Source organism: Mus musculus, chromosome 6 (genome assembly GCF_000001635.26).
Source record: "Mus musculus strain C57BL/6J chromosome 6, GRCm38.p6 C57BL/6J".
Taxonomy (NCBI): domain Eukaryota; kingdom Metazoa; phylum Chordata; class Mammalia; order Rodentia; family Muridae; genus Mus; species Mus musculus.
The window spans coordinates 96,069,540-96,095,662 of NC_000072.6; the positions used below are offsets into that span (position 1 = coordinate 96,069,540).

General features: G+C 41.8%; 1 non-coding gene across 3 annotated transcripts in view; it reads right to left on the reverse strand.

The window, feature by feature from the left end:
• The window catches only part of 2900060L22Rik, a 98,789-nt gene that overhangs the window by 46,906 nt on the left and 25,760 nt on the right, over window positions 1-26,123 (reverse strand). For all 3 annotated transcript variants that reach the window (XR_869290.3, XR_869288.3, XR_869289.3), the window contains exon 3: window positions 983-1,042. This is a non-coding gene — a transcript (RIKEN cDNA 2900060L22 gene). The remainder of the gene's footprint in view (window positions 1-982; window positions 1,043-26,123) is intronic.

The window sequence follows — 26,123 nt, forward strand, 5'->3', positions numbered from 1 at the left end:
GTCTGAAAAAAATTACAGGGATGGAAATGCAGAAGAGCCTAGGGAAAAGAAGGTCCAGTGACAGGCCCAAAGTGGGGTCCAGCTCAAGGGGGGGTCCCAAGACCTCACACTATTACTGAGGCTATGGAGCACTCATAAAAAGGGACCTATCATGACTGCCCTCCAAAAGACCCAACAAGCAGCTGAAAGAGTCAGATGCAGATATTTGCACCCAACCAATGGACAGAAATGGGTGAGTCATGTTGTTGAATTAGGGAAGACTGAAAAAAGCTGAGGAGAAGGGCGATTCTGTAGGAGTACCAGCACTCTCAATTACTCTGGACCCCTGAGATCTCTCAAACATTGAACCACCAAACAGACAGCATACAGCAGCTTATATGAGGCCCTGTCACAATACGGTAGAGGACTTCTGGGTCTGTGTTCATTCAGAGATGATTCACCTAATCCTCAAGGGAATGGAGGCCCCAAGGTGTTTACAGGTTAGGTGAGGTGAGGGGTGGGGGCATCCATGTAGAGACAGGGGAGTGAGGAGGAGGTGTGGGATGTGGAGTAGTCAGAGGGTGCCTGAGGGGGGTGGGGAATGCAATATGGAGTGTAAAAAATAAAACAAATTAGAAAGAAAGAAAGAAAGAAAGAAAGAAAGAAAGAAAGAAAGAAAGAAAGAAAGGAAGGAAGAAAGGAAGAAAGAAAGAAAGAAAGAAAGAAAGAAAGAAAGAAAGAAAGAGAAAGAAAGAAAGAAAGAAAGAGAAAAAGAAAAAACAGAAACAGAAACAAAAACAAAAACAAAAACAAAAATAAGCGAATGCGTGTGTTTTTCATTTACAGATCCAAAGAGTTCCTGGGTGGGTGGCTGGAAGCATGAAACACTCCAGGAGCACAAAGCAGTGTAGCAGAAATTTTTGGTTAGCTTTGGGTGAAGAGGGTTTGAAGGCTCTGGCCATTTATGGTGGTAAGTGTCAATAAGGAAAAGGCAATAGCCTACCTTTCGTGGCTGTGAGACCCAGTACAGAGGCCCTAGCAGAGTTCTCTCGATATTTTCAATCTAAGAACAAACAGAGGATCAGAAGTGAATGATGGGCAGGCATCTACCCGTGGTTCCTTAAGGATCATGCAAGGGACTTTAGCACACACAGTATGTGGAAGAGACTCTGAACAGGCCTGTCTTGTTTTTACCCAAATACAGTGTAAGATGTGAACACTGTCTCCCAAAAGGTTCATGACATCATGAGACCAATCTTAGTTTATTTCATTGAACAGTGCTAGTGTAAATGTATTAAAATATCCTTAGAGTTTAGTAAAAATAATTTAATCACTTTCATTGCTTACTAATTAAATAGCAGAACTAACTAAATTACCAAACTTTTAAATTTTTTGTATTCAGTAATTTATTTATAACAATAATTTAAAATATGAGACCTTCTAGGCTTAATATTTTAAATAGCAAAATGTTGTTTTTGAAATGCCATAAATTCCTTCTAGCTAGCTAACTAGAAAAAGGAAAACAAAGAGAAATCCACAAATCATAAACTAGTCAACCTTACATTGAAGACCCGGGTTGTAGGGTTAGATAAGAATCCAGTAACCAAAATTATTTTCGCTAACTCACTGAATAAAATAGACAAAGTAGACAATTGACTCACACAGAAATGAGCCTATTCCTGTTAAGAGTGGGGACTTTCCTTTCCACTTGCTATTGTTAGAGCTGACTACGAAGTGAGTGGCTCTTCTACATCTGTATACCACAAGTCTCGCAAGGGTAAAAAGCAACTTGTGAGCAGAACTGTAGGATTCTCAGAGATTACAGGGAGTGACTCATTTTCCTGTCTTGGCTGGTGTCTAGAAACTTCCCACATCCATTCTTTATGGCTCTATCCTGTATGGCCCCCTCCCCTATTTTGAAGGCTAGAGGGAATGCATCCTCTAATCTCTCAAACTTCACACTCTTTCCTTGTTTCATTTTCACTGACCAGAGCCTCAGTACAAACAGCCATCATTACAAAGAGGTCCATCCAGCACTTTATCTTTCTTGAGTTCAAGTCCCTCCATCCTTTCCTTCTTTTGTTATTAATTCTTAGTGGCCACAGCATCTGTCTCAAATTTGTTCTGTTCTCATTGGTGGAGCTTTCCATGTAATTATAACTAACCATGATGACTAATCATCAGAAAACCCATCCATTTGAGATCAGCCCCAGGGTTTTGTTCCCTTGAGGTTTGGTTCCCTTATTAGCTAGGCTGCCACACCTGCTTTTTGTGTGGTAGTTGTGTGTCACTGCCAGTGACATTCATTCCACCATCTCCATATGCTTCTCCTATTCAGTGACTGCCTTCCATCTGTCCTGAATTTCCATTTTATCCAGTGTCCAGATATTTAAAATGTCTGTTGGGGTGGAGGCTAAAGGGTGGATACACATACAATTATATATTGTGTTGACATCAATATTTGCTAGGAATAAACCCAGTTAAAAGAATAGTACCTGCTGTGAGGTATATTCAGAAAGAATATATACCTGAAGATATAGCATATGGAAACAGTTGCAATAGTATTATGTGGATCTTTTGTTTGTTTAATATGATGTTGGTAGATACAAGACCATTCTCTCGGTATAAATACCCAAGCTTGGTCTTAGACTCAGAAGGCCCTTACTGACAGATGATAAATCTTATCACAAGATCTTTAAAATGCTTAATCACCAGTGAGTACTTTCACAGAGTACTTACACAAAAATGAATCATAAGTGAATTAATGGTAGACACTAGAAATTATTTTGCTACACAGTTTATTGCTTAATATAAGCCATGCTGTGAAATAAATACGCCTTCATAAACAGTACATTCAGAGTCAATCAATGGTAATTTTTCCTGTTGAAGTTTGGTAAATAATTTAATAAATCTCCTACTGGAATCAGATGGAATTTCAAATAAATCAGTAGATTTTTAGTTTAGCTGTTTAGTGCCCATAATGAATACTTAATGTCTAACAGCGTCTACTGTTTACATTTGCCTGGAGTCTCTAAAACTCTAGGAGATGAAATGATTTTTTTTTCCCTTTGCCTGGTGTATGACTGTTGCAGAATTAAAGTGTTCCATGAGTTTTGTGTTTGAGAGAGAAGCTTATTCATTTTGTCTCTTGTGAGCCAGAACAGGGGTAGAACGGCACTTAACGATGTGCCATCTTGTGGAGACGGACTTTGTTCTGAGCTATGCAGCTCTCAACTGTACCCTCACTCATCCTTAAAACAAACCACAAATTCTGTGGGACACATATTTAGTTCTCTGCTGAATGTGGAAGATGTAAAATGATGATTTAAGGGCCATGAAACTGAAGTTGGTACAAATCTAAGAACAGTATGTAAATTTCCTCTAGAAGCATAAAAGAAAGCTTGTTTTGAATATGCTTAAAAGTTTAATAAGAGTTCTTTTCCTGGTGTTCTGGAAATGCAACTCCATGGGAAAAAAATATATCCATTAGCCTCTGCTAAAACGTACCCCGCTTTCCAATTATAAAAGTCTTGTAAAGGCAATGATTTCCTCCTTTTAGAATCACTTAAAACAAGTGCAAGAATTATATTGTTATTTGAATAGGCAACGTTCATGGATATTGAATGGATTTCTGCCTAAGCTGTGGAGAGTGCAGCACTTAAATGTAATTCTATTTGAGTACTTTGGGGAACTCAACAGAAGGAACTGACACAGCACAAGAGAGAGTTAACTAGGGGTCACCAGTTAACTCTGAGGGGTCTGCGGTCAGTGTGAGCTCTCATAATGATGTTCATGGAGTAAATCATTAGGAAGATTCACTGAGGGGTAGCCTGGGCTCCAGGGCTTAAAAATACAATACTGGACATGCTAGACAATGTTATGTCCCAATAACATGAACCTTTATTTATATTTTTTCTCTTAGGGTAATAGGCATGACTCATCAACAAACATATATAATATCCTGTCCATTGGTTAAGTCTAAGTGCTACCAGGAAAAATAATGCAAGATCAGTTTTAAAAGACATACGATTATAACCTAATTGCCTTGGCCTTAGTTTTCATCCATGAGAAACTTTTATTTATCTATTTATTTTATGATTTTCACCTGCATGGGACTATGGAGCAGTTATAAGGACGTGTTAAAGGAGCTGAGCACAAGGTTAGAAAAGTTATTACATTCCAAGACAAAATTAGAACCCCGACATACCAACTTTATGGCCTAACAGTTTTATCTCTAAGCCTACTGGTGAGGTAATGGCAAATATTCAAATGTTTTGTGAAGAAGCCCATCTTAAACAAGCCTGCTATCTAGGTATCTGTAAACACCCATTGCATAAGGAGGACCCAGAAGGATGCGCTTGTATGAGGCAGTGCTTAACAAAGTGACACCTCAGTGCATACTAGGCCTTTATCACTTAAGACTAGACTACTCCACTTGTAAAAGAACAAGACCCTTTATCACACTATACTCTGTTTCTCCTTCCTTGAAAGATTCCCTCTGTCTTCCTTGGGCCCTTGCAGGCTACCTAAACTCTGTGGATAGTCTACATAATACACACATTTCTAAAGCTTAAGAAGATAATGACATCCATATATGAGTGAAAACATGCAGTATGTGTCTTTCTGGGTTTGGGTTACCTGAATAAGAATGACTGTCTCTAGTTCATTCATTTATCTGAAAATTTTATTTCTCATAAGAGCTGAGTAGTATGTAATTTTGTACGTGTTCAAGTTTCATTATCCACTTAACAGTTGATGGATATCTAGGATCTTTCCAATTGCTGGCTATTGTGACTAGAACAGCAATGAACCTGGATGAGCAAGTACCTCTTTGGGAAAATATAGAGTCCTTTGGACACATGCCCAAGAGTGGTATAGCTGGCCCTTGTGTTGGATCTATTTTCAGTTTTCAGGCAGGCCCAGGATCAGGAATAATTGGGCAACATCATACAATGAGTTTTATGTCTTCATTGGTGTTGTTGTTGCACATGTGCACGTTCTCTTTAGTGTTTGCCTAGGATTTGTTTTTCTAAAGAGAGAAAGAATATGGAGTTGGGAGGGTATAGAGATGAGAACATTCTGGGAGAAGTGAGGAGAAGGAAAGGAATATGAACAAGATTTATTATATGTAAAATTTGAAAAAAAGGATCAAAAAAAGAGCAAAACCATCTCTAAGAATGCTTTTTCCTCTTTTAAATATTTATGATTGGTTATTTTGCTCTGAGTGCAAGTATTCATGGGCGAGGTTACATAATTGCATATGAAGGCCAGAGGCCAATCATTCTTCATCCTTTCTTTTTGGGAGCATTTCTCACTTCCCTGGATATCATTGACCTTACTTGGTTAAGCTGACTAGCCAAGAAGCCCTGGGGATCTTTATGTCTCTGCCTCCCCAGAGCTGAGATTACAGGCATATACCACTATGCCCTCCCTTCCTTATGTAGGTATTAGGGTTTCAAACTTGGTTCCTCGTGTCTTTGAGGCAAGCACATTACCTACAGCATGACTTTTCCAATCCTCTCTTTGAAATGTTTTTATATGTGCTAGGGAGAGATGTGTCAGGCCACTTTGAGAATATGATGACAGCTATGAATGCCATCCCCAGAAAGACACACATATATACATTGATTCATAATTTGGCATATACTTTCAGAGCTGTCAAAGAGGTTCTGAAGACCAAACAGAAATCCCAAGCTGCCCACTTTCCCTCACTACACTACCATGAAAAATAGAAAAACTTGGTGTTTTTCCCATGATCCTCCCTCCATGAATATTCATGCAACCATCCTCTTTTTAATTATTGAGCAGCAAAGAACACACTGTTGTGGGCTCTCATGAAAAGAAAAAAAAACTCATTTGCAAATATTCCTTGGCCAGTTATTAACAGAACCATATGCTTTGAAAATTAGAAGCATCCAAGAAGAAATGAGGAATGAGACAAGACATTGGCATCTTTGATTGTCTGTTAACGGTTTGGACAGAAGGATTCTCAGACTGCAAGGCAATTGCCTTCACGTCTATAATTTCTTAGTGTCTATTCCTTATTTCCCACTTGATCCCCTTTACATTTTAAAGCTCAATAGTCAGGATTCCTGTAACAGTGCATATATCTGTTTCTCTGTATAATTCCAAATTGTAGAAAATTGAATTAGCCAGCTAGCTAATAGAATAAAACTGAAAAGTTTAACAAAATGTCTCCCTAGTTGCGCCTTAATTGAAACTTCAACTACACTGAAGAAAACAGTACCAACGTAGGTGGATGAAAGTCTTAATTGCCAGGTATCAATTATTAACAGTTTGGTTGGCATCATTAAGAGGATTTCAAGTTCTTTCACCTACTAGGACTCCTTTAACCATGCCCACGACATTTACCCACTTGATACGCGTAAATAAAATTATACAAATCAGAGTAAACATGCTCACTGTGACATGATATAACTTCACCTGCTATGTTCCAGCCTTTCTTTGACTTCCTACACTTGCTTTTTTATTCTCTCCCCTTTGTTATTCAAAACCTTTATTGGAATCTGAGCATTAAGAACGGTGGAGTTATTAGTTAGCAGGATCTCTGCAGGAGGCTTGCACTCAAGAGGTGGGCCCAAGGTCCTCAATTGCAAACACCTGCTTCTGCTTTAAAGTCCCACAATGGTGACACTCAGCATGGGAGAAATTTCTTTTTTAGAAAATAATTCCCTTTGGTGTGAGTGTTGCTTCAGGTGTGCATGCATAAACACTTGTTTTTTTTGTAAGAGTAGCTCTTGTAATACACAGTAGGTGGGTTTCTTCAATGTTCAATACCCACTGGATATTCCTAACTTGTCCTGTTCACTCAGAAAATGCAATTATATTTCTCAAAAAAACTTGTGATTGATGAATTGCTGGTGTGCCTTCTCTTTGCCTGACAGGATCACAAGCCACTGTGTGTCACTTACACAGGCCAGCATATTTCATGTAAATTATTTTTGAAAAGTACGGTGTTATATCTAAATAGTTTTGTAGCTGGTAGCATTAAATGAGATAACTACTGTATTCTGGCTGAGAATATATTTTTGTTATTGTTGTTTTGCTTTCTAACCTATAACTTCTGGTTTGGGCATGTGCTGGACGAGGAGCAATTGGTGTTTGTTTCTTTGGTTATAATAATAATGATAATAATAATAATAAATAATTAATAATAATAATGGGCTGTACTGGCTAGTTTTGTGTCTACTTGACACAGGTTGGAGTTATCACAGAGAAAGGAGCTTCAGTTGGGGAAATGCCTCCACAAGATCCAGCTTTAAGGCATTTTCTCAATTAGTGATCAAGACGGGAGGTCCCCTTTTGGGTGGTGCCATCTCTGGGCTGGTAGTCTTGGTTCTATAAGAGAGCAGGCTGAGCAAGCCAGGGGAAGCAAGCCAGTAAAGAACATCCCTTCATGGCCTCTGCATCAGCTCCTGCTTCCTTACCTGCTTGAGTTCCAGTCCTGACTTCCTTTGGTGATGAACAGCTGTATGGAAGTGTAAGCCAAATAAACTCTTTCCTCCCCAACTTGGTCATGATGTTTGTGCAGGAATAGAAACCCTGACTAAGACAAGGGATTAATTTCTTTAGTCATAAATTTGTTTATCCTAAAATTATAATGGAACACAAGTGGTAGCCTAGGTACAAAGCCAAGTGATAGGGTCCATGATTCATCCAAGAATGATACCCCAATTCAAATAGTATGTATAGGCAAAGAGTGGTTTATTCTGCAGAAGTCCAACATGCTGGGGTCTACCCATCTTCATCTACAAAGATGGTAAGACCCCAAAGTGAGCTTGCAGGCCCAATTTATAGAAAATTAGAGGAATTTCAGGGGGTTGGGACTTGGGGGGTGGTAGGTGACTTCTACCTTAATCTTGACTCTATCTCTAGGGACATTCTGGAACCATTGCTGGGGCCTAGGGTCTGGAAACTTGCTAGGGAGTTCTAGAAACTATTGCTGAGGAAGTCTGGAAATTGCTGCTGACCCTTTGCCCTTGCCTCAGGCCAGGTGGCTGGGCAGCTTTTGAGGCCTGGACTTGACTAGACTTGCCCAGTTCTTGGAAACAGAGATTTAGGCCTAGTCTCCTCAAGTGCCAATTTGAAGCCTGTCATGGAGTCAGCCTAGCCTTCTCATTCCCCTCTTCAGTTTTGGGTCATCTTGAATCCTTGAGATGTTTCATGAGCTGGTATTGCTATTTGAGAATCATTAATTGAATGGTGGAAATCTGTTCCTTAATAAACTTAACCAAAGCATTGATTATTCAGGGACCACAAGCCAAAGCTAACATCAGTAGGATAAGAGAACCAGTCAGAGGAGAGGCAAGGTCTTGGTCAGCCAAGAAGGCCAATTGAAAAGGGACTCATAGCAACTCTAAGACTGTCTTCTGTCTGTTCTTCCGTCTTGTAGTCTCTTTGTTACTAAGGCTACGGATTCTTTGACAGCCCCTGAGTGGTCAACATGGAAGCAACACTCCTCACATAAGGCTGCACAGAGACCTCCCTGCATGAGGAACAGCAAGTCTAGGCCTCTTCAGTTCTGTAAGACTACTTCTGTGAAGGAGGAAAGGGAAAATCAATCCTGCAGAGCATTGATGAACTTTTCCATCTCCTGTATATCTGCATGGATCGCCATCTCTAGGGTTCTGTAATTTTTATCTTGGAGTATTTAGGGCTGAGGTCCCTATACTTGTAGCTCTGGCCAGCCCTATGCCAAGGAGCGAACCTAGTAACACAGTGAAAATGGCCACCCTTTGAACCTGATTATTTGAAGGTGCTAGCTGGTTGAAGGCATACTCCCCATAGTAATAAGTCACTCTGGGTACAAGCTGTACTAGAACATAAAAATTCTCAGTTGTATTTACAACCAGACCATAAATGCATAGAGTAAACCCCGAGGTACAAACCCACAAAGCAGTCTTTGGGGGCAGCCTGTGTCCTGCAACAGTAGGGGGTACAATGTGGTTGTAGAGGTGGGAATAGGCTGAGGGTACTTTATTTCCAATGCAGAGTCCCTGTCCAGTAACCAACAGTTCTGTGTTAAGTCTAGGGCAAGAGGAGTTAAGAACCAGCAAACCAATCAGCCTTCTTGCCAGCCACTGTGAACTTGATGACAAAGTTGTTGCATCCCCCCCCCCCCCTGGGGGTGCCCAGATAGTAAGGAGGCTACTGGCTGGTGCAGTAAAGTGTAAGCAGCAAACAAACAGGATTGGAGCACTGGAGTTGCAGTTTCAGTGAGTGGATCAACACTCTGTGGGGTAACCTTCCATCGTTCTTGTAGCAGTTCACCTAGAAGTCTCCAGTGGGACTTAAACCTCATTTCTCTCCTGGCAGTCTTAAACTGGGAGTGGTGTATCCACGACCTGATCCCATCTACCTTAACAGCCAAAGGTGTGGTCAGGATCACAGAGTAAGGTCCTTTCCAGTGAGGTCCTAGAGTTTTGTGGTTATGTGTCTTAATCCAGACTTTGTCACCTGGTTCAAAGCAGTGGGCTCTAGGGGAAGGAGCAGACTCATAAACCTGGCAGATGGCAGCCAGAGTTGTTTCTGGACCCTAGGGAGGGCTTCCAAGGATTTGTAAAACTTATATTGCTCATATTCAGTTAAGATATGAGACTGGAGGTTAGGCAGCATGGGAGAGGGCCTCCCATATAGGATCTCAAAGAGAATGAGGCCTAAAGTATACGTGTGTTCCCAGCCCTATCTAAGGTAGGAGAGATGTCCAGTCACTGCCAGTTTCAAGCATTAATTTGGTCAAGGCCTCCTTCAGGGTCCAATTCATCCTCCTTACTTGCTCTGAGCCCTGGGGTCTGTATGCATAATGAAATTTCCAATTGATCACCAGAACCTATGCTAGAGATTGAGTTACTTGAAAGATGAATGCTGGCCCACTGTCAGATCCAAGCAGGGTAGGCAAACCACACCCGGTTATGATGTCTTCCAGAGGCTTCTTTGCCACTACATTGGCAGTCTCCTTTGTAGGGTAGGCTTTTGCCTATCCTGAAAAGGTATCTATAAAAACTAGCAAATGCTTATGTCCATATTTTCCTGGTTTTATTTCTGTATAATCTATTTCCCAATTAGGCCCTGGCTGTTGACCCCTGATTCTGGTTCCTGGAGTGGCTCCTTGATTGCAGCCTGAGGAGTTCACAGCCTGGCAGGTGGCACAATCTGAGATTACCTGCTCATCGAAGTGTCCTAAGTCAAATATTTTGTATCTTGCCCCTCACAACAATTCCTTCAGTTTCCGGTGACCAGGTGTGAAGCTTGATGAATCTGATGGATGTGTGGCTTAGCAAACTCCTTAGGTAGGATGGTGCAACCTTCAGAGGTCAACAACCATCTGTTTCTTCTGTAAACTCCTTGGCATTTCACCTGATGTCCTTTGTCTTCAACAGTATATTCAGGGATGGCTGGGGAAAACGAAGCTACCAGGATGTTAGCAGTGGAGGCTTGGGTGGCTTCCTTTTTGGCTTTATCAGCTAGCTGTTCCCTCAGGCTATTTCTGATGTCCTTTTCTGATGCCCAGGGCAATGAATTATGGCCACTTTGAGAAGAAACCATAATGCTTCCAATAAAGCAAGTATGCCTTATTTTTGATGGTTTTTCCTTCAGCAGTCAATCCCTTCTCTTAGTATATGGACCCATGTCCATGAGCTGTATCAAAAGCATATCTGCTGTCAGTGTAGATGTTAGTTAGCCATGGCTCCTTTTGCCAGTTTTAAAACCTGGGTTAGAGACTTTAGTTCAGCTTTTTGGTCTGATGTTCCTGGTAGCAAAACACTTGCCCAAATAACAGAGTCCAAGTCTACTACTGCTGCCCCTACATAGCTGACTCCATTCTGAATGAGTCTGCTTTCCATCTCTGAAGTAGACACATTCCACATCTGGCCAGGGTATGTCAGTCAAGTTCAACATGATGTTCTGGGCAAGCCTCAGAACTATAAAGCAAACATGCTGCATGTCTGAGAATGAGTCAGGTAGCAGGGTGACTGGGTTTAGGACAGATGATGGGTTATATCTAATACGAGGGGGATTCAAAAATAGAGCTTAAAGTGGACCAGTCTGGCATTGGAAAGCCACCAGCTGGGTGGATTCTTGAAGGTTCCCTCAATAGCATGGGGGGCGGGGATATTTCCTGGAGCTCTCATTCTTTTCCTGTATCACCTGACTCACTATAGATAAATTTGTGGGCCATCTGGCAACCCCTCAGAGTGCCCCCTCCCCCATCAGAATCTGGCAGTAGACTTGGAGCCTCTCTTTACCTTCAGCAGTGTTAAAATCCGAGTTGGGTTGAGACAAAGGAAAGGCTGCATCAATTTCAGCCTGGACTCTGACCTTGAGTGGGTAGCCCATTTGCTCCCAAAATCAATTTCCAGGTGGTTCCCAGGATCCCCTCTCTCCTCTGTCATGAGGAAGACCTGGAGCAGTGGCTGACAGTCATCCCAGGTGGGCTGGTGAGGCAGCATGATTGAATCTAGAAGACCTGTGAGAGCTGATGGTCTGAAAATGCGGAGTTCTCCAACTTCCAATTGTAAAGATCATTACTGGCAAATGACACAGATGTCATGAACTGTCCCTCCTGAGCATCTGGAGGTCATGTAGGCCAGAGGGGTAAGGCCATTGTGGAGTCAGCCCTCTAGGCAGTACAGGCCAGAGTGTTAGGTCCACTCCAAATGGAGTCAGGAGAGTCAAAGGAGTCAGATGTCACTCCTCCCTCCTCCTGTGCTGGCTGAGCATGGGAGAGGTGGCAGAAGCAGGGACATAAGGAGGGGGACAGAGATCCTCCTCAGGATCAGAAAGGGGGAGCAAGGCTGACCCTCCTTTAGAGTCAAGTGGCAAAGCCCATAACAAAAAAGGTCTCATCCAAACAGGGGGCTTCTACACCAGGTATTGCCACACGGTGATATACGGCACTTGGTCCAGATAGTCCCAGGCCTCATAAACGAAACCTTCACCCTGTAAATGATGGGGAGATGGAAAGTCCTCTCCTCAGGCCATGCTACTTTATAGACGGGCCACTCATTCCTGCAAAAGATGATTAGTTTGCAGGGAAGAACAACCAGACTGGAGTCTTCTGTGACTCTGCAAAAGTCCTTAAAATGTTTCAGGACCAAGCCCTGGGGGGTAATTTCTGCCTGTCCAATCCTAGGAATCAAAGAAAAACATTGTACAAGATGACAAAAAGCACAGACAGAATACACACAGACAGACACCGAGGGACATTCCTGGAAAACACAAACAAAATGAAAAGGCTGTCTCAGATGATCTTCCTTGCTGCCCATGGGAAGCCCATAGACCCACAGCCAGTTCAGAATTTAGATGAGAACTAACAAGTTCTCCTGCTTCCAGTAGGGGGTCAGGAATTCCCTCTGTTGCCCTGGTAGGTTGACAAGATGCTTGTCTGCTTTGTCCCTCTTGGCCTCCAGATTAAAGCCCGAAACAGAAAAACAGATTAAACCTGAAACAGAAACATAGAGATGGACAAGACAAAAGACAACTGGGAGCCTGGACTGACCAGAAAAACACCCTACTATTTGGGTCAGGGGTTTGCCAGTGAGTCCCAGACAAGAGTCTCCAAATGTAAGGGTCCATGATTCACTAAAGAATGATACCCCAGATTCGAATAGTATGTAACACAGAAAATGTTTTATTTTGCAAAAATCCAGCATGCTGGTGTGTGTGTGGTGGTGGTGGTGGGGGGGGGCTGGGTCTACTATCTACAAAGATGGAAAGACCCCAAAGTGAGCTTGCAGGCCCAATTTCAAGTACATTACGGGAATTCTGAGGAGGGTTAGGCTACCTCTATATTAATCTTGGCTCTATCCCTAGGCTTATTCCAGAACCATTGCTGGGGCTTGGGGGTCTGGAAACTATTGCTTGGAAACTGCTGCTTACCCACTATCCTTACCTCAGGCTATGTGGCAGGGCAGCTTCTGAGACCTGGACTTGACTAGACTTGCCCAGTTCTTAGAAACAGAGATTTAGGCCTAGTCTCCTCAACTGCCAATTTGAAGCCTGCCATGGAGTAAGCCTATCCTTCTTAGAAGGAAAACAGCTAGAAGATAAAAACCTACAGAGAGGTCTATTACAAGATACAAGTATGGAAAACACTGGGGTCATCCATACACAATGACTCCTGGTTTAGAGAAAGCTGGAGGTTTCTATTGTTGCTCAGACACATAGTCTTCATATGAAGGCAGGTAGGACCAGCACATTTCTCATCATACTCAATTTAAGGTCATAGATTCCACCTCCACCCTGTCCCTCAGCATCTTTCCATTCTCCTGCTTCAGCCCTTCTCCAAAAGCCACAGCCAATCCTCAGATTTGAGGTAGACCATACCCATGGAAGGTGAGACCCTGGCTTTCAGAGACAGCGTGCCCAAAGACATCCTCTGTGGTTCTCAGTCACTTCCAGTGCATTTTCCAGTGAAACATAAGTGCATTTCCATAATGTTGCTCTCCTTCCTCCCTGCTTCTCAGAATCATGGTCTAAAATAAATTATCCAAGATTATTTCTCCTGGCATTTTGGGAGACAGCCCAACTTGAGGTATAAAGCCCAGCTCACACTGTGGGAAGTGGAGGAAGCCCGGCGTGGTCGAGGTCCTGCAGAGTGTGTACTATTGACACACGCACAAGCATGGCAAGGACCAGAAGCCCAGACCCTGGGGAAATGGCAAAGCCCCCCCTGCATCTCACTCTGGGTGATGCTCAGAGGGTGGTGAAGTCTTCAGGTTTTTTTTTGAACCAGGGAACAAGGGACTGAGGTCCATATTTTACATATCAAAGCAGACCTGGCCCCCAGGTTCTCCCACCATCCCTTAGTTCCTACCTGGCATATCCCATTCCCAACCCTGAACTTTTCAGCCCAGTGGCTGGGATGCCCTTCCCCCAGCTCCTCCCTATATAATCCAGACATTTGGGTCTCTCTTTCTCTTCTTTTCCTCCTCTCTCTATGTCTGTGCACCCCTTACTGTCTCCCCACCCTACCCTCTTTTCCCCTTGGAGACATCCCTGGCCTTGCTCTTTGGGGCCAGTGAACTTGCTCCCCTGACAGCAGCTTCACAATAAACTTGCCTTTAATATAATCGAATCTGGCTTGGATTGGCTCATTTCAGTGTCAGAGAAATGACCTATCATTGTGGTCCATGTGTAGATATTGAGAGTGTGGGCAGTAACTGACTTCCATTGCTTTTGATGGCCTGTTCTTCTGCTCCTATGGGAATTAGGAAAATCTGCCTTGTTGATCCAGCTGTATAGTAAACTGTATCTCCTTGACTTAGATGTCTACAAAACCTAGGCCCCCTATTCAACTCTATATAACAAACATATTGAGCTCCCAGTGTGCTGCAGTTTCTCTATCAGAGTACCTAGTCCCAGATCTTCTGTGTTTCCATCTCCCTTCTCCTTTTCTGTTACCCCTCTCAGGTCTAATCCCTGGAGCCATTCTGGGTATAGCACTATGCTTTTGCTCATATCATTCCATTTATGTCCCCCAAACTGATGAAAATTCCCCCAGACTTCCTTTTGTGTGGTACAATATCTAGACTATAAACTGATAGATAAGGTTCTAATTATATTCATATAGAAAAATCCATAAGCCTAATTCTTGAAGTTTTTATAGGCCTGTACATATCAAATGAAATATCAATTAAAAAGAAAACACTTAGGTATTCTAAAGGTATTCACACTTTAATCATTTTAATCTGTCTATGAAATAAAAATTCTATTTATAGTAACAATCATCTGTTTTCTATTTTTGACTATCTAGGTCATCCTTGTTATTTATACTCTCTGTTTCAACCTTTGGCCATTGGAACTGGTGAGAAATAGAGAATATATTGCTTATTTAGTCCTAGACAGGTCCAACTGCAGTTGTACACATCGGGCTTCACTGGAAATTGTTCATGTTCTTTTATTAGTGTTCCTGCAATATCCTGGTCACCTGCCTTTCTGTTTAGCTTAGGATAGACATTATGACTGACTTACATTTTCTGTGTTGGGGCATATGTGTGTTTAGTGGTTACTTTTCAGAGAGGAGTCATGCAAACTGATCCTCCTCTTATGAAACTTAGCATGCAAAAATAATCCCCAAAGTATGAATTTCAATCAGCATGGCTTTCATCATGCAAACACCTAGCATTTAGGTTAGCATCATCTGAAAGAGTGAGCTGGTAATTTGATTTGTTGTTGCTGTTTTATTTTAACTTGAATTATTTGTTACTTAAGGACAAGTAAGCACTGTGAGTACAAAAGGGTGATTTGAGATTCTGGACAGGGGGTGCTGCTTCAAGTCCACGTTTCTTTTCCTATGATGCATTTGGTTGCTGAGTAGCAGAGCCTGCTTGTTTGGCGTTGCCCTGTACCATCCTAGCCTATGACTCTCTGGTTCTTGGCTATGTTTCTTCCTGTTTATGTTTGCTTCACTCATTTTTCCTTTTAGAGCAGCACTTTTATGGCTTGGATTGGGTTGCCTGCTTTAATATTATGGAGGATACAGATGAAAACAGCTGCCTCATTTCAAGCCAAATCAGGAGGCAGGTTGACTTTGATGACAGAGCACATCCTCAGGATGCTCAAAACCCAGTGACACCACCACTACTAGAAAGTAAAGCTCAAACAGAACACCTATAACCAGCTGTTTGTAGTACTCATGACAACCCTCATGATTCAGTCCAATCTCCTTAACTTACTAACAGGGACCCAGGAACAGAGAAGCTAGTTTTATTCACATTCAGCTAGATAATGATTTAATGTGCCAGCACTTAAATGGTTTGAATATAAATGTAAAGACTCTTCAGTTTTGTCATGGAAGAAAAGGTCATAGGTTCTATCTTCTTTTAGAATTTAAGTTCCTTAAACAGACTATTCTTTAAAAAAAATCAAAGAAATGAGAGAGAGAGAGAGAGAGAGAGAGAGAGAGAGAGAGAGAGGAGATGAGACAAGAAGAGTAAAACAAGGTGTTGGTAGAAATCCAAATTACCTGACAGTGTTTTTAAAACTGTCAAAAACAAACAAACAAACAAACAAACAGCAAAACCAAAACAAACAACAACAACAACCCAGTCATTATGTTTTTGAAGTGTTCTGGGTGGATGTGATGAGCATTCTGTCAAAATGATAGATTAGTAGGAAAATGAGAGTACACAGAAGTGACAGGGGGCATGTTAATTAGACATCACAGGCTTCAAAGACTGAATGCACTGGTCTCGTCTAATCAGCAATAGATTGGTTTTGTCTGAACAGCACTTTTTAGTCTTTAAGTGTTGGGAGTCTCACCTCATTCTGCACATTTGGGAACATTTCATTGTAAGACCTGGCCTGTATATAAAGAGATGATTCAAGACCTTCTTAGATGTCACCTTCTGAATGGACTGAGGCCTTGAACAGAACAGGAGTGCTGTCATCCGCATTAGCCACCCAAACAAAAGCTCTTAAGTTCATAGGATTGTAAGGTTGTGACAGTATAAAATAAAAGGACCCCTTTCTCCATCCCCAGCCATTTAGGAAGTGACTGCAAGGCGTGGCCCTTAGAGTCCTTCAGAATTTCAAGACACGACTTGAGCTGGATGGGTGAATGGCTGAGTGGAGGGAGAGCTGGAGCCACTCAGAAACAATATAGCTCATGTTAAACATGAGCTGTTCTCTGAAAGTGCCATGTTTTGAAGGCACCAGGTAAATCAAATTGTACATGTATACGTACTTGTATATGTATTTATTCTGTGAATTATACCCAAGAACTTCTCAGCCCTCTAAAGAAACCTGAGTTACACTCTCACAGCAAACTCTGAACTCCTCTGGCTCTTACAACCCTTCATTCCCTCTCCCACAATGATCTCTGAGCTTTAGGTGCAGGGGTGTTGTTGTCAATGTATTTGTTCGGACTGGACTCTACAACTCTGAATTCCTATTGATTATGGTTTTCTGTAATGGTCTATAGTTGTAAGGAGAAATTTCCTTGATGAGGAGGGCTAGGGACTCTCTCTCTCTCTCTCTCTCTCTCTCTCTCTCTCTCATGTATTTACGGATTATAGTGAATTAACAAAGTGACAGAAGTAGGTTCTTCTCTTAAAGAAAGAAGAAAGGAAAGAAAAAAGAAAGGAGAGAGGGAGGAAGAAAGAAGAAAGGAAAAAAGGAAGGAAGGAAGAAAGAAGGCAGGCAGGCAGAAGTAGTATTTGAATCTGAACATGAATCATCTATCTACCCAAAGTACTCAGATCCTCGTGAAATTGAGTTGTTACTTAAAAAGTCTTAATTTTCTCCTTGGACCCTACATGTTGGCTATTTCAAGTTATAAGCAGTCTGTCAGCTTTCTAAAGAACAAAGACCCTGTCCTGCAACTCTCCATGCCTATTAAGATCTGCTTCTATGTCTCAAGATTTTAGTAGCCTCCATTAATTTTTAAAGATTATTTTCTATACCAAAATTACAAATAAACCATTGACTTTAAAAAAGAAAAACAAAAACAACAACAACAACAACAACAACAAAAATCCTGGAGCACACCTCAGCTCCTAGCTGCTTCTGCACAGCTGTTCCACACTGTACACTCTTACTTTAATTATCTCATAGCTGGGCTCTTCTCCTTCCCTCTTCATTCCTCACAGTCTGTTCCCACCCCCAACAGGCCCAGTGTGCTGCTAAAGCAGAAGTCAGAATTGGTTGCTTCTTCTCTATTCTAACTCTCGGAATGATTTCAGCAGCTTAGATGAGAAAGAGGTCCAGGTCACATTGCAGCTCTACAAACTAAGCAATTCAGTGGACCTTGGGACAAAGCTATCAGCATCAACAGGCAACTTGTAATACATACACCCATGCTGATCTGACATCGAGTGCCTGGATAAGAGACCCTGAGCCCAGAAACCTGTGTTTTGATGAACTGCCTGGGGTAATATGATCCCTTCCTAGCTGAAGTTTAAGCATTGTTGTGTCTTCATGTTGTCTCTCAGGACGGTAGTATAACTGCTTCAGGAGCCCACGCTAGCTTCCTATGATCACACCTTGAGGAATTAGCTCATGATCCAATTCATTATCAGATAAAGCTCACATACTGAGGTGCTGAGAAATAGGGTTTCAATTTGCTTTTCTGAGGGGATATATATGAGCCTCTCACTTTTCAAAGTTCCACCCTGCCCTCCTCATTGCTTCTGCCACTGCTGTGCTGTGTCTTCATCCACCCTACCGTTTGCGTGTCTATTTCACTTATTATTTGGCTGCCTCCATTGGAATGAAAGTTGCATCAGTGCAACAATTTTTGCCCATTCTCTTTTCATCCCCATATTATCAACCACTTTTGGAGCATACCTGGCAACCAACAGGGGCACTTAATGTTTGCTATGTAAAAGGAAATAACAGAGAAGCATTCTCATCTTTTGCAGTTGGGAAGTCAGATGTTCATTTTATGTCCGAAGCACAAATGCTTTGTCTCGTTTGCTTTAACTGCCCTTTGGGCTAGCACTGGAGAGAGGACGACAGATACACCGGGTGAGAAAAGTAAAGTTTATTCTTAAACTAAGAATGACAAGCTTCCTGATGGACCAGGCTCTCTACCAAGGAGAGAACCAAGCTTTTAGAGCTGGGCATGTTTTGAGTTTAATAGCTAAGCTGGCAGTCAGCACCAGGACTGAACTAGTGACAGAATATGGTTGGTTAAAACATGACACAGAAGAAAAGGATCTTATAATGAGAACTCGGGTCTCTACATTCTGATATCCCTATTAATTTATTTGTCTATTCATCAATCCATGTATATGTCCATCTTATTCGATCATTTGTTCTATCATACTAATATATTTATTCAATTCCATGCACCATATCCATCTATCCATCCATCCATCCATCCATCCATCCATCCATCCACCCAATACTTGACTAAATAATGAACTGTGTGTTCCAAGATCGGGGAACATGACTGAGTATTTGAACTTTCTAGAGTGTGCATTATAAATAGGTTAAACATAGGGGTGTGTGGAGTTTCCAAGACAATAACACTTTTCATGGGGTCAGGTTTGTTTGAACTATCTTTCATTTGTCTTAAAGAAAGCCAAGTGAGAATTCATCAAAATGAAAGACTGGGCTGGATTTCAGAGGTGAGACTGCAGGTGCTCAAATCTAGTTCCTAAAGATAGTGAGTGTTTCAGCGTCACCCTGAGCAATGAGTGTGGCGACAAGCTGTTTAGTGACAGGAGTTAGGAAGTGGAGCTTTGCCCTTTCACTTGGACTCTGCAACAGATGAGCCAGGTGACTTAGAGAAGTGTATGAGATCTATGTCATCCACAAGATCACACTTACCTTTTGGCATTAAAGCATTAACATGAAGAGCCTAAGCGGGGAGCCCACCATAAGCACTCAGTGTGGAGAGTAAAGAAAAACACACATTTGTATGTTGCATATTCGAGAGTTTGGTGGATCTTTGTTTTTCCTTTATGGCATTATGGGATAAAAAGGATCGAGTCACAAACCAGTATGAATCAGAGTTCTGTCAGTGGCAATGCCCTACACAGAAAGTCTTAATGATGGTGTCAGGAAAGGCATTGTGTGGCAATGCAATATTCTGTACTCATCTCTCATGTTCTAGGAGACTGCAACTTTTGCTGAACATTACATAACATACATGGTGGTCACTTTAGACTTCTAAAAATACGGTGAATTCAAACTCTTTGTTTAACCTGCCTCTAAGAGAACAAGGTAACAACCAGTCTTACTGCCTTGGATTTCCCACATAAACAACATTTACAACCTAAAAAATCCATAGCTGCAATTTTAAGTTACATGCTTTTCCATATTCATCATCCATCATAATACATGTACATCATTTGCTGAAAGTAGCAAATATAGAAGTCGAAAGCAACTTCCTAGCATCCACCATCACAGTTGAAAGCATATGCTTATGGATATCGCTTGAGAAACAATGATGTTTCTTATGTCAGTCAGTTGGGATCAGTTGGAGCCATTGACTTAACCCCTGGTAAAACTCTGTTAAACATTTCTATAAAGTATCCCACTCCTTCTCCATGTGCCATTCAATAAATACAGAGCAAAGCCCTTTGTTAGGGACAGACACCACTGACACACAGAGACACGTACAACACAGCAAGCACATACCTGACACACCATTTCCACACACACTCCCACAGACACAAAGACATATAATCACATAGGAAGAAACAGACATATACAGACCAAAGGCACAGACACAAAAACAGATTCACAAGATGGCCTTCAGGCAGGTAGAGATTCAGACACATGGAAAAAAAAACAAAAAAACAAAAAAACAGACAGAGGGAGGAAGATAAGGGGAGAATGGACTAGAAAATTCAAGTCTGGGTTCTTGCTCAGTTAAATGACTCCAGGAGAGAGTGCTTGCACTTCTTTCTTTAATACAACACCGATGCACTGTTGGTAACTCGGAGTTTATCACTGGTAGGTGTCGTCTGTGGAGCATAGGAATCTGCAGTGTCTCCTGTATTTAGATGTTAAGAGATTACCTACATTTCATCAGCTATGACTCTTGGACGGCACACTTTAGACATGCTTCCTCACATCCCAGGGAGAGAACCATAACAGAAAAGCTACAGCCTCTCTGCAGTGTTGTTAAAATTAGGCGGAGAGGCTTTTGAAGACCGTTCTCGTTTGCAGCTCCCTTCCCCACGTTGCTTAGAAAAGACAGCAGCGAATGGAAACTGAACAGCAAACTGTGTCCTCACCATCTGTCTTGAAAGAAGTATGATATAGGAATGACTGTCACTCAGGCAGCTTGGAAAGGAAAGCCATTTATAAGTGTCTCCAGTCCTGATTGAACACTCCACATGGAGTTTGAACCAAACTGCTCAAAAATATCTTCAGAGGTTACTTCCAGGGCTGCCAGTTCAATGAAAAGGCTTCAGGCATCAAGTGTAAGTCATCTGCTGATAATTCCAATGTCTTGATTAGACTGGATTAATTAAAATCTGGAGATAAGAAACCATCTTCCATCTTCTCCATTCTTTAGATTTCCCTGCAAGAATCATCAAACTTTGGAAAGCCTGTTGGGGGCCAACTCAACCGTCATTAGTAGTAACTACTCTTGCTGCTTCAAACCTTTTCAAAGCTATACCCGTAGCAAGCAACCAGGTTTGAAGCTGTGAGAAGAGTTGCATGGGTTTAAAAACCAAGCCTTGACAAACAGAAAAGTGTCAGTTTTTAGAGCAGCGATGACATTATGCTTGAGAGCCTGAGGTAGAGAATGAGTGAAAAAAATACAGACCTTCAATCCCCTTCTGCTACAGTCTCTAGCACACTGTCAAGATACCGGCTTGCTGGCCTACTTCTGACACATGAGACTCTTTTCTTACAGGTAAAGCATTTGATATTTATTTCTCCATCCTAGTAACACAAGAGGTAGCCTTTTTTAGGTCATATATATAGGTCTGCATTGTGAGCAAACGCACAGCTGGCTCTTCTGACTGACTAGGGCTTCGCGATTGCTTACCCTAGAGCAGAGATGGTCAGGTAAACAGGCATTTACTCTGCTCAATGATCACTGCTCAGCATCCTGCTCCTTACAGAGCTGCAACATGTCTGCAGCCTTAGACAAAACTGCATCTATCCACGGATTTCTTGAACAGTGGATTTTTCAATTTAAAGCAATACAGAAAAAAAAAAATACTCAGCTTTGTTGCCAGTAATAGAGGGACTATTTTACAAGGAAGTGTAATTTCGCTTAGACTTTTTCTACCTTCTTGTAGCAGTGTGCTGTATTTTAATAGACTTCCCATGTATTATGCAAACGGAATGCTCTACAGACTTGTCGCAGATGGCCCTTGGAAGTGACTATTGGCTGATCACTGCTTACCACTTTCTTTTTAAAAATGACAAGCTTTATCTGCCTACCCATAATCCCCAAGTTGAGGAGCATAAACTACAGAATTAAAAAAAAAATTTGAAAAGCATTCCACCACGGAGGACTGACTACATGGCTGGGGTTTGTCCATATCTTCTCAGTCCCTGTATTAGGAGCTTGATCCCCGTGGAGGGCTTTGGGAAGTGGGGCCTGGTAAGTAGGACTTCTGCCAGGAGCAGGGAAGGAGCCCTAGTGAATGGGCGGCTGCTGCTATCTCAGGAGTGGGTTCCTTAGTCACAAAAGCAAGGTGTTTGCTATAAGTTTTAACCTCGTGCTCTTGCCTGTTCTTTTACAAATGCCTACTTTCCCTTTCTACCATATCCTGATGTGGCCTGAGGGCTCTTACCACTGTGCCCTTAGCCTCTTCTGCTTCCGTAATAGTAAATTTCTTTTCTTTAAAAATTGTCCAGCCTGCAGTCTTCCCTTATAGCAATTGAAAATAGACTAGAGAGTGCTCTTCAAAGAATGTCTAGGAGCAAATATTTTCTTATGTGGCAGCTGAAAGAGAATTTCAAACCTCTTCAACTTAAATTAGATTATCAGGGTTACAATGTTAGGAGGTCAGTAGGACAAGTAGGGGTTTGAGCATTTGAAAGGTCTGGGACTGTTTGTGCCCTACAAAGTTGTGTGTTGATTATTACCAAAATGTAGGTCTAATGCTCACCTCCCAGTCTCTCTATAGTGCTCCCAGGTCAGCTTTGGTCACCTTCTGTTCTCAGCCCCAAGTTCCCTTTCTGTTGATGATATCATTTGAATGTATTGCAGTAGCAGCAGCTTGCATCCATTTGACCTGTCTTCTGAAAGCAGAAATTTTATTTATTGATTGACTGATTATTCCTTTTATTTATCTGGCTGCCCTGAACATCTTCCTACAAGTCTAACTCATTTGTTGAAAGATCCTTCTCTTTTCAATGAAAAGAATTTGGCTGAAGGGACTCTGGTTTTAGAAGTCTAGGTAGAAACAGGATTGTGGCTAGGACAGGGAGACGTTCCTTGGAAATCCTGAGTGGGAGGTACCATGCTGCCAAGGCCTCAATGGGGATGGAACTGGAAAGAGAGTCAGTGTGGAAACTGCCAAGGAAGTGTTGTCAGTAGCTACTTAGTCCACAGACTCCACCCCAGTGAGCCCTGGTGATGCTGAGGCAGACTTCAGGTGCCCTTCCTTTTCAGTCCTGCTACTGACCTAACCAATGTCTTCTAAGCTCACATCTTGGAAGCAAATCTGTAAACCCACATATCAATGTCCAGCAGTGGAAAGATGACAGTTGGCTTCCACTGAGTCATTGTTCATTTCTACCCTGATCAGCTGTGTTAGAATTTATGGATGCTGAGGCAAGAAGATGCAGAGAAGGTATCATATGGAGTAACAGTGGCAGAAGTTTGAGAAGGAGATGTGGGCATATCCCATATGGCAATGTAGTCACAGGCCTGTCCCAGGGATCTTTTCAGTTTAGCTAATGGGGCATTTCAGAAAAGATAACTTTTGGAAGGGGCTAAGGATGAACATGTTATATTTCACTTATACTCAGATTTTATTGAATGAACATTGATTTGGTCCAGATTGTATTCTTGATAATAGTTGGAAAGTAGAAGACACATATGGTCTATGTGTATATCATTGTATGTGCATTTTAGAGAAGGAGAGGGGAGCATGTGGGTCCATACCATGGAGCTGAAAAGCAAGCACTATAACTTTTCAGAGCAGTGTTTTTCTGTCCCCATCATACACCTTGTAGATTAAAAGATGCAGGCTTATAAAATGTACATATAGCTACCTTAAAGGCATGCAGTGGTTAAATGACAAAATAGCCTCTGACCCCTCACTTTATAACCCTGCAACATGGTATTTTTGTCTCTGGACATAGTCTTTCTTAACTGACACAGGACAGAGTATCTATTGTACTTTGTTGTTTCATAAACAACACTTATGTCTCAGGCTCTGGATCAAAGGTTGTCACCCCAGAGAGCCCATGGTCCACTTCCCTCAGTCCATCCCACTCGGCCCCAATTGTCTATTATATCATGATTTTTGATTGTTCTTTATTACTCCTATCTGTAACCACTTTCTGTATCTGTCTTTGTACACACATTTCTCTCCAATAAAATATGAAGTTCCATGAAGGTAGAAATTGCCTTTCTTTCTCATGTCTGCCCTCCTGGTTCCTACAGTCCTGTCCAGTACACAATAGGCACATGTAAATAACTAGTCATACCCCTGTGTGTTCTGTAAGTGAGAATATTAAAAGATAGTAAGTATTGGGGTAGGGGTTGGGCACACAAGGGCATGTTTTGGCCACATGATTACCCAGGTGTTACAAAGTTGAATCTCCCCCTGGCTTTCTATTTTTCTAAAAGATCCCTCCCTAACTTGTAAATGGCATCATCATTTCTACCTAGAACAAAAATGGGGACTCAGTGCAAAGGAAGCCAGAAACATCTGATTCAGATGTGACTCTACCTCTGTGGGTGTGTTCCACACAAACTGTGATGTGACAGAGAGCCACTTGGCTTACAGATGCCGTATCCCAGATATCCTCTTTGTTTGTGGGTATTCCTGGAACTTTCTGCTGAGAAGTGTTCATTCTTATTTCTGGCTCCTGGCAGCCTACAGAGGCTCCCTGTTACTGCTGCAGGCAGGTTACTGATGGGGCTTGTGCTTTATTGTCCTATCTATCAAGTCCTATTTATTTTTAAAATAAACTTTAAGTGTACTGTAAACTCCCTTCACAAACAGATTTTTCCTCCTCTTTTACACTTGACAAGCCCCTAAAAGGAATAGTAACTCTGTCTCATAAATATTTGAACCTGAACCTTTTAAGAAAGAATTATACTTAGGGTATTCAAGAATAGGGAAGGTCTCTGTATAAACTCTGAATCCAACTACTTATTTCCCCATCTCTTTCCATCCCATTTTCTTCCTCCCTCCTCCCTCCCTCTCCCATGTCTCTGTCTCTTCCTTCCTTTTTTCCTCCCTCCCCTTCTCCCTTTCTTGGTTCTTTTCTTTTATTCTTCCTTTCTCCCTCTTCCTTTCTTCCCTCCCTCCCTCCCTCCCTTCCTTCCTTCCTTCCTTCCCTTATTCCTTTTATTTGTCTTATATTATCATATCCTGAACTCAAATCTATCTAAAGACTATCACCCATACTACTCTTAAGCACTGTAATATTATGCAAATGTATTTTATTAAGAAGGCAAAGTGGATTCTCACTTCCCAGCTCACCAAATCTAAAGGTATTAAATCTCTTACTTGGTCCTCTCTCATGGAACCTAGAATTCCATTCAACCATGGCATGCCATTTGATCCAATGCAAAGCTGATTAGGAAGGATATCACCATGGTAGGACATAAAGGAGCTTGGTATTTAGAGTCATGCTCACTTTGATTCAACTTAGACTTCGGAGTGACAGGCTCTCAGGGTGCCTGCTATCCTTTCACACTGTACTTCCTCCTGTGAATCCTGAGACCCAATAATAATCCTTTGGGTGACTATTCAGGATATTGTCTAATTATTTCCAACTTTTTTCCTTCTAAGCATATTCCTCCAGTTCTTGGTTAGGCAGGCTATAGGATTTGTTATAGCTAACAAGAAGTATGTAAACTCCTTTCTTAACCCAAATCTTGGGGATGGAGAGATGGGTCAGTGGTTAAGGACACTTGCTGCTATTCCATGGAACTAAGTTTTGATTCCCAGTACCTATACTAGGCAATTCACAACCACCCATAACTCTTATTCCAAGGAGCCAATGCCTTCTTCTGGCTATTGTGGGCATTACACACACATGGTACACAAACCATATATGTACACATAAAAAAACCTCCTATATCCTCCACTTCTCTCTCTCTCTCTCTCTCTCTCTCTCTCTCTCTCTCTCTCTCTCTCTCTCTCTCTCTCTCTCCCTCTCTCTCCCTCCCTCTCTCTCTCCCTGGCTCTGTGTGTATGTGTGTAAAAGAAAACAGGTTTCCTAAGAGCACTGCAGGGGGCAGCAAACTGTGTGGTAACCATTGTGGTGCCTATTCTAGTTTTTTCCTTTACCTGTGGGTCTGCTAATATTTTCAGCAATCATAGATAGATATTTACATAAAAAACAAACAAAGCTACTAGTAGCCTCAGAAATTCAATTGGACTCTCCTTAAGGGAATTCTTTGGTCTTGTTTGCACATTTGGACCATTATCTGGTGACAGTACATGGAAATTCCTAATTGGACAAGCATGAGTCATGTGACTTTCCCTTCAATCATGACTATTTTAGAGCACTGTGGT